At 40.3% G+C, this 17,112-nt stretch overlaps 1 long non-coding RNA gene across 1 annotated transcript; it reads right to left on the bottom strand.

Annotated features, from left to right (window-relative positions):
• Positions 1-2,964: 2,964 nt before the first annotated feature.
• On the bottom strand, positions 2,965-16,251 carry LOC145431079 (uncharacterized). The gene is made up of 3 exons (XR_013911435.1): positions 16,110-16,251; positions 14,464-14,566; positions 2,965-4,272 (listed from the first exon to the last, which is right to left on the bottom strand). It is a non-coding gene; the product is annotated as an uncharacterized LOC145431079 (long non-coding RNA).
• Between the last annotated feature and the right edge of the window lie 861 nt (positions 16,252-17,112).

The following is a 17,112-nucleotide window of genomic DNA, read 5'->3' as shown; positions in this document are numbered from 1 at the left end:
TAAGCTAAGAACAGGGACCTGTGGCTACAATTTGCATGCGCTCACCAAAATTGGACAATAGACGATTGGAAAAAATTGCCTAGTTTGAGTGAGTTGTAATGTCAGCTGTGACATTTGGATGGCAGGGACAAAATTAAACATAAAAGCATGGATCCATCCGGCTTTGTATCAGGCTGTATTGTTCAGGCTGCAGGTGATAGTGTAATGGTGTACCTGAGCATTGTTGCTGACCATGTGGATCCCTTTATGACCACAGTGTAACCATCTTCAGATGGATGCACCCGGCAGGATAATGCACCATGCATGGATCACAAATCACTGTACTCAGAAGGCATCAACGTTCATCAGATCTCAAGCCAACAGAGCACCTTTGTGATGCGGTGGAAGAGGAGATTCATGTCGTGGATGTGCAGTCAGCAAATCTTCAGCAACTGTGTGATACTATCTTCTCTGAGGAATGCTTCCAGCACCTCTGGAGTCTGTGCCAAAAGGAATTAAGACAGTTCTGAAGAAAGAAGGGGGTCAAAACCAATACCAGCAAGGTGCACCTAATAAAATAGCTCTTGACTGTATGTGTACATAAACCACTCAGAAGTTTTCCACTTCACCTCAGTGCATCTTAAATGTGCTTGGGTGCAGAGAAGGCTGTTTTATTTATTTTTTAAATTGTATTTTTTGGAGTATATGAACAAAATTGTGTTCGCTGACTAACATTTTTGGTCAATGTACTGATTACTACTATAAAACTGTACATGTCTATTTATTGTTTAAGAACGAATACACTAAGTTTCAACATTTGCTAAGTTGCTGTTGTACTATTTGTTGGACCATTATTATTTCATTAAAAAAGGTTTGCAAACCATTTATGTTATTCCCACTTTTTTAAACACTGCATTATTAAGAAACAAGCAAGTGTGATATCATATGCAACCCTGCACAGACACTCACTTAAAATCTATTTTAAGTGCTCTAGTGTGCAAACACACAGATAGCATATGTAAATGTTTTGGGGTAAGTGTGACCTAATGGTATTTATTGGTGTAATAATATATGTATTGTATGTTTATTTGGCTCCTTGGCCCTTTAAAAGTGGTAACAGTAGTGTCTTCTGCACAAAAGCCTGCATTCTATGTGCACATGTGCAGTCTTGCAGCTCTACCAATGCTCTTTGAAGAAAAAGAAACATAAGTTGAACCACGAGTCAGGAGGAGTGCTCATCAAGCAACCTGCTTTCCACCTCGTTGCCCCTGATGCTTGGTAACATGGAGATCTTGATTTTATAAGGCACTCGATGTCATCACCAATAGATTAGGCAAAAGATTGCTTAAACTGGGCCACTGGCAAACTCGCAGCTCTCCTGAGCACTAACCCTCTCTTAGTCAGTACCTTTTAATGAAGATCCTCCCATCCTAATAGAGTCCTCCTGCACTCCCATCAATTCGACCACTCTTAACCCCTCCTCCATTCCACCCCACCCCCTGTCTCTCTCTTTTACTCCACTGTTTTAATTGCTTGAAGGTCATTGACAATAATGTGACAACTTATTAGGAACCCCATCTGATGCCTCCGATTTTATACCTCACTTTGCCACAGCGCTTGGTTTCCAGGCAATTACTGAGCATGCTATTTATTAATTTCACGGTTCACAGAGCATCACACGCTATAAATAGTGAAGGATGATAGCTCAGTCATTCACGATGTCGGTGGTTGTTATCGATTTTGAGGGAGATGCTGAGGTGGGATGCAGCCCTCATATTTTGGGCTTTAACCCTTGTGCGATGTTTCGGGTCTGTGGAACCAGTTAAATAAGCATCTCAGTGAAGGAAACAAGGTTCCATTAATTTTTTTTAGTGCCTTGACTTATTTTCTGTGAAGAATGCGTTAATTCAAAAGAACTTGCATCCTTATGAGAAATGCTCACATGCCCATAGGCGCACACACGTTTCAGGCATCACACATGCTTGAAACATGCTTCAGAGTAGCCACTGGAAAAAAAAACAAAAAAAAAACAGAGAAAAAAATACAAGACTAAAAGAAAACAAACAAAGGATTTGGGATATGACAGGGTACCTGAACACAACACCACATGTGGTAACTTTTTACACTGTGCAAGTTGGGACGACAGCTCGTCATGAGGAAGTTGATACTGGTAAGAGCCATATGAAAAATCAAGTCTGGGCTCCTGCTGTCACTCTTTTGTCACTGTCCTATTTTCCAAAGAATGGCAGAAACAGTGAGAGAATGTTTCTGCAGAGAATGCTGCAGATGGATGAGAAAATAAGGTAGGTAGGGTATAAGAAAAAGAAATCATGGTGGACTACAATCACAAAAAAGAGATGCTTACAAAAAAAGCTTTTCACACTGGATAGATTCAATCTGGGATATCACTGTGGTCAGTGTGTTTGTTGGCGTCATTGTGAAAAAGATTTAAGAAGCTAGTGCCCTTTCTGTCTAAATCACCGAATCGGCTACAGCATCTCAACTCTGTGGCGCTTTTGCGTGTCTCTCAGTCACAACTGCATCTCTGTATATGAGAGAGAATTGCTATTAAAACTGTCCTCATCAGTCTGGGTTGCAGACAGTGGCAACAAAAGGGCCACTCTGAAATGTGTCAGCCCAGAAAGGCTAGAAATACAGTTGATAAATGCAATCCAGCAGAGTTAAGTGGCAGATATTAACCACAATTGCTGGCCCATATTACTTGTATTTGAGATAACGTTGTCTCTGCTCAGTGAATATTCATTGTTATGTCTGTATTGTTTTCTACATCTAATAATTTGGGTATGATAGCCCCATAGGCGTTGGGTGGACAACGTGGGTTGGGAAATGCACAGGAAAAAACAATCAACAATCCAGGGAGTGATATGTTTAATAACCCAGGATGTGCTTAAATGCCCATTTTTCCTGCTAAAATACATGCTTAAAAATGTCATGATAGTAATCACACAGAAAGAAAGCAAAACGTGTGCTGTGTGCCCTTTTTATTTCCACAGGAATCCATTTATCTACAAAGATAGCTGACATCCTCATACAAGTGTTATACAGTGCTAACAGTTCAAGTGCCAAGACCAATTATGTGTTGTTTCCTTGACGAAAGGAGCAGCTTTGCAGTTTGCCATGCTTTCCCAACATACCCCTTCCGTGCCAAAGTAATGTGTCTCTAAGTTGCGGGAGCCATTTAACCTGTCAAGGCAAGAGTTTCGTTGTCTGTTTGGAAGCAATCCAATAAATTAGGCAGAGACGAACCCTCAGCCAAGAAATCTGATACAGCTCTCTTTTGCTAAACGTACAAAATTGTCAGTCTAGTGTAGATGCTGAGGAACACTCCAAACAGAAATACCCTTTGAGATAATCCTTTTTAAATTAGCGATACCCGTAAACTGACATGTTTGTTTCCCCCCTTATATGCTCACTCTACACAGCCTCCAGCCTTCTCCTTTTCAAGTCTCACTTCACATGAGTGGCTCTCTTTTTTTTTCGCCCTAAGGTGCAAAAAAGCCAAGTGAACACGCACAAGACGTTGACCTTTAAATCAACAGCATAAATGTTGACTCTGTCTTGTTATCATTACCACAAGACAACAGAAAAACCACGAACGTCTCGCTATTCACAGTGATGTGCGGGTTCCATCACCGAAGTGTAGACACTAAAATCACCGCTAGGTGTTTGCAAATACGAGTGAAGGAAAACTGGAAATCAAGCCAGTAAAAGCTTCGTAGTTGAAGGCATGTTTTCTATCAGGATACAGCTGCATTTTTTTATTAGTACAGCACGCAGGACACGGTGCAGCTCGCAGATGTGTAAATCAAGACTACAAGCACTTAGTGTGTTGACAGTGTGTTGGGAGACACTTGTGCTTCAGAATCCCACTTTAATGGTTTTCCATATGAGGCCGTATATCTGCGGCGTTAAAGTCCTTGTCGAGGGCATGCGTGTGAGGTTTTCCGTGGGTTTTCATTACACAGCTTTAGTTGTAAAAGGCCTTCGTGCCAGAGGCTTCCCTGATTGAGAAGGCGGCTTCTTTTACGGTCCGAAGCGCTCTGAACTTTACGAGAGCGACAGAGGCCCTTCCGTCCTATGGCTCCCGGCTGAAATATCATGTTTGTTTATCTCTGGAGAGAATTTATTCTGCTGATTCATTGGCTGGCACTCCTGCAACGGCTGAAGGAATTCGATTTTCTCTTTATTTATTCGCTTCATTTTTCCTCCTGTGGAAGAGCAGTCTCTTGTGTGATACCACGGGAAAACTTCCTTCCTCCTTGCTCCGGTCCCCTGAGAAATGAGATTAGAGAGAGGAAGGGAAACGGGAGATAGAGGACAAGGGACATAATAGAGTTGTTATTCATTGTAATCTTGCTTCTCCTGTAGTTGCTTTTGAATTCACCTTCAAAATAGCCTATTATATTAAATAAATACGTCAATATAGCAATTCATCAGTGATCAAATTTGAATAAAAGAGCAGTTAAAAGGAACATTCTTAGACTTTTTCGGAATATAACTGAATATATATTGTGCTCCACAAAAGGATACAAAAATAGCCATCTTTTTCTTGGCAGGGGTTGGAACACATAATTCAGATGCATTGACCAATATATTACAATTACATAGATGCTAACAAGCAAACCCCGACTACCATGAACATCTATTCCAACCTATTATGGAGGTTTATAATTTGAGACGGATATGACTTGATGTGGTTTAAAATTCATTCAAAATGACATTGAGAAATGATAAACAATGGGGTGTGCATATATGTGAGCTGGCGAAACAGAAAAAAATGTAAAAAATAAAACTGTTCCTCCGACAGGTGCAGGTCAGCCGCTTTGAATGGCTTCAGAGAGAAGTTAGTCTAACTGTGAAGTGGCTTACAGACCTGTGAAATAAAATAAGTCAAGGATAGTAAAGCAGGAGGCTTGCTGTGAGTTACAAATCCAACACATTTCAAACTCAGGCCTCTCTAAATCCCTCTGTCTGGACTCTGTTGACGACAGGATACCAAAGCATCCGGAATGTACAATCGATATCCCCCCGCCAATTTGTCTGAAATGGTTTGGTTCAGCAGAAGGACAAGCCCAAAGTGCTGGTGTCAGGGCTGCAGGGGAGAGCGCGACACACCTTTGTCATTTTCTCACTCTTCCTGCAGTTTTTCACGCATCCGATGTGCAATCAGCTTGACGTGTGACCACTTGGCATCATGTGTCGCATGGACAGCCCTTAAACCGCGGAGAACAGACCCCTTGCACGACACGCTCCCGGGAAGCAAGAGAGGATAGACTTTACATGCAGGTCACATGGTCCCGGCATGTCTCCTGCCTGGTTCAGTTCCACCTGGAGTCACAAAGCGCTGCATTATCGAAGAGGAGCCAAAGTAACACTTTATTTTTGTGCCAGAAAGAATAAGGCTTCTTTTTTTTTCTTCCTCCACCCACACCCATAACGTGATGCTGTTTTGTAGCACAGCTGAAATATGGCATCGCAAATCAGCTAAATAATAAACGACATGCTTGTTCCGTATATAGCTGTCAGTTAAATATGTAATTTATGACATAGCAGGTTTTTTTCTTGCCTGGAAATTACAAAACTCTGAAAGACTCTCTAAAGCATTTTTTTTCTGCAAAAAGAAGACTGGTGATAAAGAGATTAAGGCAGGTTAGGGAAGAATGTCAGGAGTGATTTATGACAGGAGGATGCCAGCAAAAGTGAAGGGGAAGGTTTACAAGATGGGAATATTTAGCTTTGTGATATAGGCTGAGGTGCCACTGTCCTTTTGTCTGTGGCACGGGGAGTGACAGCGAGGGTTAGCAATGAGTATATCACAGGGACGACGATATTTTGGTTACTTTAGGGACAAAGTAAGAAGGTGAGGGAGTGAGGGAGATGCAGGGGAAGCATCTGATCCACTGCACAGCCCCCCCCCCCCCCCCCCCCCCCCACACACACACACACACACACACACAGGAGCTTGCTGAATAACAAAGAGATCCACACTGCCTACTTTTGATGAAATATTTATGGCGTTAAATAATGATACAAGGTGATAGACATCAATGAGGGTTTTTGTTTTTCTCTGGAGGGAGCTCAGAATCTCCTTCCCTGAATGAAGCGAATGTCATGCTCTGTTTATTATGACAGAACAAACTGTTCACGACAGAGATGAGAGGAGCTGATTCTCCGCAGTTGCCGCAGGTCTCTACGCAACTATTGATAATACTATATTCCTATTAATTTATCCCCATGTACTTCTTTGCCGGCGGTGCATCACCACCTCTGGTCAAGAATTACCGAAGCTCCATATGCTGTGTCATGTGGAAACACTTTAGCATCAGAATTTGTGCCGTCTTCCTGCTGGCTCCAGCAGGAATGCGACAGATTAATCAGCGTGTCCTCTGCAATTATTGGAGCAGTAGGGGTGACTGAAAATTTTGGCTCTCGGTCCAGAGCTTTCACAAAGTTGACGTGCTCCTCTGAATATATATTTTTTATTTAAAAAAAAAAGTAATTACAGCTCTTAAATGGGTTTTTTGCATCTACACTTCGTTAAGTAATATCTTGAATTTAAAACTGGTGACGATATAATCGCAATACATGACGAAAAGTTTTGTTTGTGAATCGTTCAGGCGTCTGAGTTTCTGGCTAGTCCTTTGCTAGGATGGATTTAGCAAAATGAAACAAATCTTCATGCATCTGTGCTCTCTCTTCTTTTTTGATCTTCATTTCATTGTAAATCCAGTGGCAGGAGATTCTGGTTATTTAATGTTCTATGAGCCAAGTACCTGTAGTTGGACTGTAATTGTACCCCAGGGACAATTCCACTGTTTCAGCTAGGTAAACGCTTTGTGGCTGTAAGCCTATTGTGAATTATATCAAAGCAAATTAGATTAAAGCAATTGGATTTTCATGGTAAATTACTCTTTACCCCTCAAATGACCCACTGAATGAGAGAACAGAGCCACAGGCTCAACTAAGTAACTGTAAACTACTATGTGACGCTGTTAGCTTTTATCAGCGGACATGAGAAGGAGAGACGGGACTATTTATTTTAAAGATGTGTTCGCTTCAGTGGGCTCATTTATAAACAGATTTTAAAAAAGAGACCGTTTATGGTTCATGTAGAGGTGTTCTTGCAAAGTCGTCACGGTTTCTCGTGACAAATTTAACAAGACGGATAGTTTATTTTGATGAAAAATAAAGAAAGGAAGGGGGAACTTATTTGTTTTAGGATGAAAAAGTGGTTATAGATGCACCACTTGATCAACAAGCAACATGAGAAAGTAATACGCCATGAAAGTGACTTTTCATTTGCTGGCAGCACACATAACCACATTACACGCTAAACACAAGAAAAGCAGAAGGACAAAATTAAGGGTTGTTTTCTCTGATGGCTGCCGATCTAATTTGCATGACTTTGCATAATATAGTCCATAAAGGCAACGATAGTTATAACGTGACAGGCAAATCATATTTTCCTTGATAGGGAGTCAACGGTAATTTTAACTTTTGATGCAGGGTATAAATAAAGTCTTCCCCGGTTTGGGACGGAGCACTTGTACGACAAAGGAAAAACAGAGAAAAAGACAGCCTGACACCTTGGTTGAGTTGTGATCATATCTTTAGCACCTCTCTCTCAAGGTCTACTGATTGAATAACTGAAGTTAATAATGTCTGTTGCCATCAAGTCAGCCAGAGCAGTCTTTAACATGTCATTAACAAAATTAGAAACTGAGAATTTAACTGCAGTGAAAAGTGGATGGGTGATGAGATTCTTTCATTCTGTATAATAGCTGTGGCCCTGTTAGCATTTCATATGCAGTGACATTTTTGTTAAAATTAACACCTTCTCGCTGTTCACTGTATCCTATCTGCATGTAAAAAGGGCTCTTACTTGTTCTACAATATTTGTACAATGTAAGCCAAGTTCGCTGTTTTCTGAAAAGCTGATGCTCGTTTCACTTGTTTAATTTCTTCCTCTTTATCGGTACGAGTCTATCTAAAACAGACAACACGGATGTGTGCATGAGATCAAGACCATTTGGTGTCTTGGTGAAAAACAGAAGACTAATTACCTCCTGAAATAATTTAATGTCAGCCCTGGTGTGGGCTCTCCTCAGCAGGACAGCTGAACAGGCCCAGCCCTCTGCTGGGAGATTCATCTCTGTCAGCTTAGATAAACCTGCTGGCCATCACAGAATTGGCACACACACCCTATTCCTGGACAGGCATGATGAAGCTGTCCTAGCTTGCCTCCACTTGAAAAAGACAGGAGCCGTAAATGAACACGAGGTTTCATTACAACTCCCCTTTGAAACACTTTGGAGGTGCATCTGTGTGTGTGGTTTTGTTTTTAATTTTTCCTTTTTGCAAATCACCTTCGTGCTTTTCAGGCATAACCGTCTGCCATCGCTCTCTGCATTGGTCCTCGGAGATGTCAGCTCCGGGTAAGTATGGATTTCCATGCTATGGTGCAATCTTTTTCAGTTCCCAGGTAGGTAACCAGTGGTACTTGAGTGCAGTCCTAGGAACATCTAAGATATTGTGTAGAAAACTCTTTGGGAATTAAAAAAAAAAGTTTATATCTGTAAAGAATTCAGATGCAAAAGCCTCTAAACGCCATCTCAACGAAAAAGGAGACAACAATATCAAGCAAAAGCTCTTGGTGCATAGGATACCATAATCAAATGCTTTTGATTTAAACCCTGTGAAACCCTACACTGAGCCTTTTCCAAAATGAGAGCTGTAGGCAGAAAACTGCCACTTTTCTCTATCAACAAAGGCATTCACCAATGCGATGTGAATCGGGTCATGTCTGTTATACACATCTTAGAACACAAACATGCACAAGGACATCAGTTATTCATCGCTAGCATCATCTGACCTGCTCAGTGTTTCTCTTTGATCACTACCTTTTAGTCTAAAGCACATGTATTAAGTGGCTACGCTGCATTATTTATGACTAATAACTAAAAGGCACTGGGTTGCTGATTCATCCCTCTCACTTCAAGGACAAGCTTTTATGAGGTTTGAGACTATTTGATCTGAAGAAAGAAACATAAAGTCAATTTTTTGTTGCACTTTTGTAATGAGATTTATATGCAAGGTTTAGTTATGATGACAGTTTGACGAAATCTCTGAATAAAGCACAGTCAGTTTTTGCTTGCATATAAATCAGGTGCATAAAACATTTACAGGAACAGAAGCTAGCTGTTGGCAACGCAATTTTTTTGTTTTCTGGTCTAAGTGAAAATGCAAAAGAATAAACCTCGATGGTGCCTCGTTGACTGTTTGGGCAATAAGTAAAAGTAGAAACAAAAAAACAAGGTAAAGACTTTGGATTCTGTGGTTGATGGCGCAAGAAATTCAGTCATGCAGATGTAGCAGCATTTTAAAAAAAACATTGCTATCCATTCATTTGAGAGAATAGCATCTTGCTTTTTCTTTAAAATCTCTCTCTTCCACTTAGTCTCTGGGTTTTTCACCCTTTTGTGCATTTCTTAAAGGTCAGACGAACTACCTTGTCTCTGTACTCGCGCACTCTTTTGTCAAATGTAGGGACTTAGAAAACACAGAGCTTTGACAATGCGACCACTGTGTTGCTTTTTTTTCCTTTAAAGCTGTTCTTTCCTGCTGTCCTTGGAGCTCCATTTTCTATCAAAAGTTTACTTTCTCGGACCACATTACATGACATCTTAGTTTCGCATCTGCACTTCATGAATTTCTTCTTACTGAGCTCTGACATAGCAGTTTTCAAGGATACACAAGCCTATTATATCAATATATTCCAGTAAACAAAGGTAATCATGTCTTTTTTTCTTTTTTTTATTTCAGATCTGAATATTTCACAATTGCCTTTGGCTCAGCAGTTAGATCTCACAACATTATTTCCCCGGTGCATGATTAAAAGTCTTTCATGGGATACTTGGAAGCTGGGCAGAGACAATAACCTGGATTGCATTTCATGACACAAATGAATTTACCCTTTCTTTTCCAGCAGAGGAAGAATGACTCTCGCTCCGTGGCACGCTAGCACGTAGAGATATACAGGAAACGTGCCTCAAGACTCCATGCCATGAAATTGAATTCTTATACTGCATGAATGAATGAAACCGATTCAAGCAGATGTCATTCAAATGCGAGAGGCCGGAATTTGAAATAACGCCCGCTGTCAAACACCGACCTATTCATCTACCCCACACCTCTTCATCTATTTATCCTCTTTCTCTTCTCTCCACAATTCTGTCTCTCAGTCTTTTTTCTTCTTCTTTTTACCAAAGAGTCCTTATTCCACGAATTAATCCCTTCATGAACAGCACACAGACGGCAAAAAGAGAGGAATTGAGAGGGTGAAGGATGATAGAATCCTAAGGCTTTAAGGCGAACAGTACTACAGTATCTAGGTGGTGTAGAATGAGCTCCATTATTGCTCTTGGGGCTCAAATTGAAAACATTACTGCTCCTATTCACAGTCCTGAGACACAGAGGATGGTCTTTATTTCCAATCTCAGTCTCCTTTCTGGTTGAGAGAGCACCCACCCTGTGTGTGTGTGTGTGTGTGTGTGTGTGTGTGTGTGTGTGTGTGTGTGTGTGTGTGTGTGTGTGTGTGTGTGTGTGTGTGTGTGTGTGTGTGTGTGTGTGTGTGTGAGATAGAGAGAGCGAGAAAGATTGTGTGTTTTTGACTTCATGACTGCATCTCAGTAAAGTCATCGCTGCCAATGCTGGTCATATAAGTGACCTCTCCTCAGCCTTTCTCATTACCCTCCACCACCCACAGATGGAGATCTCAGTGCATTTTGAATACCCGCTTTAACGTCACTAAAGCTGTGACATTAGACGCGGGCTCTGCGGCGTTGACCTTGGGGAGCTAGGACAGCATCAGTATGCATTGTGTTTCCCTCAGAAGGACATGGTGCTATATAATAGCTGGTTGTAAATGAGTGAAATCACATATTACTTTAAAAGACTTCAATAAATGAATGATTGTGTGTGGAGGTCTCATGTCTTTGGCTTTCAAGTTGCTTTCCACCTTTTACTCTTTAAATAAAAGCGCTTCCAATCTCTGAAACATGGTGTTTCAAAAACATGAACTTTGCATTTTCAATTTAAACAGAAAACTGAAAATCTGTCTAATCAGAGAAAAGACTAATAAATCTTGAGGAAAATCATGCATGCTCTCTCTCTCCATCTCTCTCTGAGGTGCAACACTTGCCAACCTGTCATTTTGCTCATTTCTGAAAGGCTGTTTAGCTAAAAACACTTCACTGGAAGTAGAAAGGTCACATCTCTCTCATCCTTCCTCCACCCTTGTTTCAACCCCCTCCCACCCCGCTTTTATACAGGGGAGGCTGCCAGATTGCTTTAGCCTTTTTAGCAGAGCTAGCTGACAGACAGACAAGGCGCTGACAAGGTCACTGTGAGGAAAAGCAGTCATGATGGAAATGCCAGCTTTAAGCAAATACACCACCGTGAAACCAGAATTTACAGCACAAACTTTTCAGAATGATCATCAATAACTGTGATTTAATCAAAAACTAAATGCATCCAAAGTATATTTAGTTATATGCAGCTCAAACTGTCTGTTTGTTATCTGTTTAGGAGTCCTGTTGGTGTCGCCTCACAGTACTAGTACACCATTGATGATTACACAGTAAAAGGTGCTCTGTCTCTCACAGTCAGCAGTGGTCTGTTGTAGTGCAGGATACTGAATCATTTACTGTAATGTAATGCAAAAGTGTTGCAGGGTAATGTGATTCCTTTTGTTGGGTAATCCAAAAGTTATTGCTAGATAACAGAAAAAGTAATCCTAAAAGTATTTGCTCTTGATGTTTAGGTGTCTCAGTGGTTCCAAAATATCACTATTAGGCTTTAGAGATATTATAAATCAACAAATGTTATCAACCACAGTTAGGTTGTTCCCAATGAATGCACAAAGTCCCTATTAATAAGCTTAGTTGAAATGGGGTGAATGCCATTCCTTGAGCCACTTTTCATTTATTCGTATTTTATTTTGAAGAGGCCAGACGTCTTTGTATATTTAAGTGGTCTGGAGCAATAGTTCTTCAGGCCTTCTGAAGGTCTTTCAAAGCCTCTGTGTGGACATTAGCTGTTTTTCCACTAATTTTCAGTCCAGTCCTTTCACTTTTTCAAAGGAATTTTTGTTTGTTAGTTTATTAAGCCTCTTAACACTGACCTATGAATATTCAAGCATAAAAAAACACCTCAAGGGATGAATCAGTTTTGTGTCTATACATAACAGACAATTTAGCAAAGCATCAATTTTAAATGGTATCTTTAGGCACTTTGTTACTAACAGCTTGTTACAAAAACACATAGTTTGTTCCCATGTCTTTGGTTCAATCTATGAAAAATGCCAACGATAACACAGTTTGACAGGCATAAAATAGCATTTTGCATCAACAAGGTGATTCCTAAAGAGCTATTAGCTATTTTAGAAAACTTGGTATAACTCGTCATGGTGTGCAGTGAGGAAACTGGACAAGTGGAGGACAAAGAAATAAGTGGATGGACAACTATTTACAGTGGTTGAACAGTTATCTGAATGTCATGTCCTTAAAAAATAGCAAAAGAAATTCAGCAAAGACCTGACACAGGAGCTGAGAGATGCAGCTGGCCTTTCAATTGATCCATCCTGTTCACTGAACACTTGCAGAAATGGCAATAAGCCATTCTGAAGGAAAGGGAGACAAAGCTGAGGTCAAATTACACAAGAACTCGACTGAAAATTAGTGGCAATACGTCTTCTGGAGTAATGAATCCAATTTGGAAGTTTGTGGTTCAATCAATATGCAATATGATTTGTTCCATCATGAAAAACCATGGTGGAAAACATTCCCAATCCCACTCAGCCAATACATTAAAATCATACCTGGATAGAAAAACACACAGTGAAACACCAGCGGTCATGGTTCGGCCTCCCGATACAAAAGAAATGTAAGAGCATTTTGAGAGATAACAGAAGTAAAGGCAGCCAACATCTAAACAAGAGCTTTGATTGTCCTTCAAGAAGCCTGGGGAACTTTTCCTGAAGACTACTTCAAAAAATGACAAGAAAGTTTCAGGCTGTTCTGAAGAATAAAGGTGGTCATACCAAAAAACTGACTTTAAAGCACTTTTGGATTGTTTACAGTATTATTTACTGTATATCTATGTATGTTTGCAGATGTTTCAGTCAATTGCTAGTTCCCATTTCCCCATGAAGGAATTAGGAGTGGCTCGAGACTTTTACACAGTACTGTATCTTTGTGAATGGGGGTCACATTTTCCCTTCTCATCACATCGATTTATATACATATATGTATGTATTTGTTACTACAAATACTCTTGACAGTTATAGAATGATCGCGTCTGATTTTAAGCAAGCATGCATTGAATTTTAAACTTTGTCATTTAGAGATACTTCTTGATATTTAGAACCTTGGAAAAGTTTGGTGGAGCCGCTATAGTTCACAGTTCAGAAAACAGACTACTAAATGGCACCGCCATTAACTTTTAAAACTTGGATAACCCAAATATTTTTCTGTGACAGTTTCACTGCATTTGTCACTCTTCAGTCACAGATTTCTTGTCATAATTTAGAAATTCTTCATGCTTGTCTGGCAGTCAGTAGCCGAAAGAGGCACGTCCTTATTGGGCCCTAAAGCAAAAACACAGTTTGCGAAGGCTAAGCCCCGCCGAGTGACAGCTTAGATAGAAGTGCGCGCTCTAGAAGACAGACTAATTGGGCTGAAAGGAAGATTTGCATTAAGAAATGGCAAAGGTGTTGTGCAGCCTAATCACATTTAATCAGAGAAAGGGGAAAAAAGAGAGAAGAAGAGCATCTAAAACAAGATTAAATTATGCCGTTAAGAGTCTCTTTCACATCAGCAAAACGACCTCCATGCCATTTTTCCTTTTTTATTACACTGCTGAATTGAGACTGATTGTAAAAGTGTAGTTTGCTGTTCTTGAAAATAACCTTCAGTGCAATTGTACTCTGATCCACAACTGTGTTTTATACTCTGCACAAACAAAATAAAGTGAATTACAGTAAATCAGTCAGTGCCTGAGACAAGTTAGTGAAGGAGGGCTGTGTGGGGTGTATCACTTATGTGTTTTACAAAGTTACACTTCTCCTTGGAAGGGGGAATGTTTCCCACAATGAAAAATGATGTTAACACCTATCTGTGGGCAATAGCTAATAACCTTTGGAATGCTCTTAAGAGAGAGATTCTATTTTATTGCCCTGCTTTTTGGCATCTCTGATGTTTCGGGGGTTTAAGGCAACATCATTCACTGCACAGCAGAGGTGTTAAAGGACTGAACAGATGTGCTGGCATTGTAAAAGAGGGCGAAAGCTGACAAAAAGATAGATGGCGAGATAAGAAGGGTGAAAGAGAATGATACAGTAAAGACAGAGAAAGACTCGAAAAAGACAGAGAGATGAAGCGGCACAATGCCAGTCTATTGCCTTACCTTGTTATCTTCATCCCACTCTGTTCCAGATTTATCCACACTTCAGACAGGCATCAAATCCATCACAGCTTCCTGTGTTTTGTCCTCTGGCCAATACACACCACTGACAAACATCAAACAACATTAGTTGTTAAATACTTTGTAGTAACTTGTACTTGATTCATAATGTCATTAGGGGCTCCAAACAGGAAATCAATTCATGTAATCAACAGCTATCCTAGTGTGCTATCTCATCTTTCTCTGTGCTAAATGAGACTGAATTATTGTACTCACACATGCTGGCAGAAATGTTTGGATTGATTTTTGAGGAAACCTTATGTATGATGCAACATACTGTTATCGATCAAAATCGCTGTTTTAGACATGTAAGGCAGACAAAACCATTAAAATGAAATGTGTTGTTCATACAGGCTGCATTACAATAGTGGGTTTGCACACTGGTTTTATTAAGCATACTCTGCCGTTGTTATTTTTCAGTTGAACGATCCCCTTTCCCATAAACAAACTGAACTTGCTATACGCTGTCAGAGCCTCCACAGCCATTGTGGTGTGGCAATGCAAATAAACTGCGAATCTGTGACGTTCGTGAGTTCACATGCATTATTTGTAAGAAGGAGATGGAGCATGGTGTTCATATATAGCCATGTCAGAGTGCATTAGAGAAAGTTTCACTCTCCCGCTGATGAAACATTCGTTTAGCCATGGAGTCGAGCCTGTTTTACTGTGAGGCAAATGCAGTGCTGCACAGGTTGAAAGATACAGTTGTGATGATCACGGGTGGAGCGCAGTGTTATGTAAGCTTTGCTGGGAGTCAGGATGTCTGTACCCAATGAAAAGAGCCTTAGGGGATCCGCTGCTTTTTTCCCACTTTCAGTATAACAGGAAGGTAAATTATTTAAACAAATTTTCCCCTATACATTGCCTGCCACATAAAATGGCCCAATATCCAGTTTCAGGTATGAAGAAGTGTCATTTGACTCTATTTGAACAGTTAAGGTCAGGCAAGTGGACAGAAAGACGAAAGGTGGCGCTCAAGCATCCGTCCTTTGGGCCTCTTACTTAACAAGTGCTCTTTTTTCAGTTTCTGTTTTATAATTTTAGATTTTAATTTGAAATTTTGCTCATGGCATCAATTCCCAATTAAAACCATGCAATGCTAAGCAATTGTGTTTTTTAGAATTCTGCTGAACCACACATGCTCGGCCCCCTTCTGCAACTCTCTTTGTCACAGTCAGCTATACTCATTCGAATTCCCTGAGGAGCACTATCTTGTCTCTTCCCTGCTGTTACTGGTGACACACAGGTAGCAATAGCATTTGCCCTAGACTCATCTGGTTGTCACTGGTATGAAATTAAAAAACTTAGAAATGCTGCAAACCAAATGTAAGCAATAACCAACCAACATTAGCTTATAAAAAGCAAGCCAGTCTAATTTAAAATGCAAAAGTCAACTCCGTTAGGCACTTTGTCTGAAAACAGAAAGAATTAGGTGATCATTAGTCTGAGCAAATATTTGGATATTGGAATAGTTTGCCATTGACTGTCTAAAGTCCTGCATGGCAACTTGTCCAGAATTTCCAGAAATCTAACAGATTGTTCTTTATTTCCATTGCTTACAGGCGATTATTAGATTATTATGAACTCACAAGCACACACTGTGATGAGAAGACAGTGCACGCATGCAGTCGTGGTGTGTGGGCAAGTGTGGAAAGTGTCCGACGATGTGGGCGCTCCACGAGACGCAAGTAGCAGCATGTCGCCCGTGTGTGAGTCTGACCTGCTGCGGAGAGAAAAACAACAGACAGAGATGATGGAGTCAGTTTGTGCATGATGTCCCAATTAGTTTGGATAATTTGCACACCGCCACCTGACTGAAATATTACCACGCAGTCAGAGAGTGCAAAAATGCAAATGCAAACTTAATTGCACATTTAAAGACAGCTTGTCAGTATCAGTCAGTTATTTATATCATTTTTTTCCACCTTAAATATTGTAAGTTATTTTAATTTTCAATTAACCCTCATTTATCCTGTACAGTACTGAGTATTGTTTATGTCATATGTTTACAAAGGACAGGTTAAGAAAACAGAAAGGGCTGGCAGCACAGGGCAGGAGCTCAAATGTCCCAGCGTTTGTGTGTGCAACTCCTCTGCAACTGTCATTATTTCAGAGAATGGATCCATGTTTGTCTTTGTGGGCTGCTGTTGCTGTTTAGGTTTATGTAAATTCTTATTGTCATTTGCTTACACTCTTCACCTGTTAACATCTACACATTATAGTTTGATTGGCATGCACTGCTCTTCATTTGGAAGTAAATGCTGAAAATACAGCCAAGTCCTTAAAACTTCTATGAGCGAGAATTACGATTTTTTTTCAATCACCATAGGAAATAAATAATTACATCAAGCTGGTCACATTATGTACTTGAATCAAAGCTCTAGTACTAGTTTCAATACCAGAGGTCAGCATACACTCAACTGCCACACATTTCCAGGTGATCATGGGAATGTACTTAAATGCTCTGTGCACTATTTTGTTCCCTTGCCCGCTCACACTACCAGTCTGAAAGCTATTATATGCTTAGCCTTACCGCCACTGCTGTTACGGTTAATGCCCAAATACATTTTTGCATATACACTATATTTCCAA

The sequence above is a fragment of the Astatotilapia calliptera genome, chromosome 2 (assembly GCF_964374335.1).
Source record: "Astatotilapia calliptera chromosome 2, fAstCal68.1, whole genome shotgun sequence".
Taxonomy (NCBI): domain Eukaryota; kingdom Metazoa; phylum Chordata; class Actinopteri; order Cichliformes; family Cichlidae; genus Astatotilapia; species Astatotilapia calliptera.
Note: the sequence above shows the minus strand (reverse complement) of the source record. Positions and strands in the feature narration are given on the sequence as shown.